This window comes from Nannospalax galili, unplaced genomic scaffold, assembly GCF_000622305.1.
Source record: "Nannospalax galili isolate Female #2095 unplaced genomic scaffold, S.galili_v1.0 scaffold278, whole genome shotgun sequence".
Lineage (NCBI taxonomy): Eukaryota > Metazoa > Chordata > Mammalia > Rodentia > Spalacidae > Nannospalax > Nannospalax galili.
In genome coordinates, this window is record NW_008347536.1 from 13,548,842 (window position 1) to 13,549,721 (window position 880).

Consider the following 880-nt stretch of genomic DNA (forward strand, 5'->3'; position numbering starts at 1 on the left):
GGCCAGTGTTGATTCTAAGCTTTATTGCATTGTGGTCTGATAGAATGCATGGAATTATTTCAATCTTTTTGTATTTGTTGAGGTTTGTCTTGTGCCACAGTATATGGTCGATTTTGGAGAAGGTTCCATGGGGTGCTGAGTAGAAAGTATGTCCTTTGGTGCTTGGGTGGAATACTCGGTAGATGTCTGTTAAGTCCATTTGATATATGGTATTGTTTAATTCAGATGTCTCTCTGTTAACTCTCTGCCCTGTTGACCTATCTAATGGAGACAGTGGGGTAGTGAAGTCCCCTACTATTAATGAGTTGGGATTAATCTGAGTCTTAATGTCCTAAAAAAAAGTTTTTATGAAGTTGAGTGCACCAGAGTTTGGTGAATATATGTTCATGATTGTAATATCTTCTTGATTTATTGTTCCTTTGATCAGAATGTAGTGGCCCTCTTTATCTCTTCTGATTAGTTTTAAAGTCTATTTTGTCAGATATTAGAATTGCTACACCATTTGCTTTGTATATTTTTTTCCATCCTTTCACTTTACAGTAGTGTCTGTCCTTGAAAGTGAGATGGGTTTCTTGCAGACAACAAAAGGTTGGGTTTTCTTTTTGAGACAGGGTCTCCTCGTACCTCCAGATGTCCTGGAACTCACTATGTAGACCAGGCTGGCCTTGAACTCACAAAGATCTGCCTGCCTCTGCCTCCCAAGTGCTGGGATTAAAGGCATGTGCCACTATGCCTGGCGGGTTTTGTTTCTTAATCCATTCACCTAGTCTGTGTCTTTTGACTGGGGAGTTCGGTCCATTAATATTTAAAGTTATTAATGAAAGATGAGTATTGAATCCTGTCATTTTTATTTCTGTTTACATTCTTGATATAGCTGTCC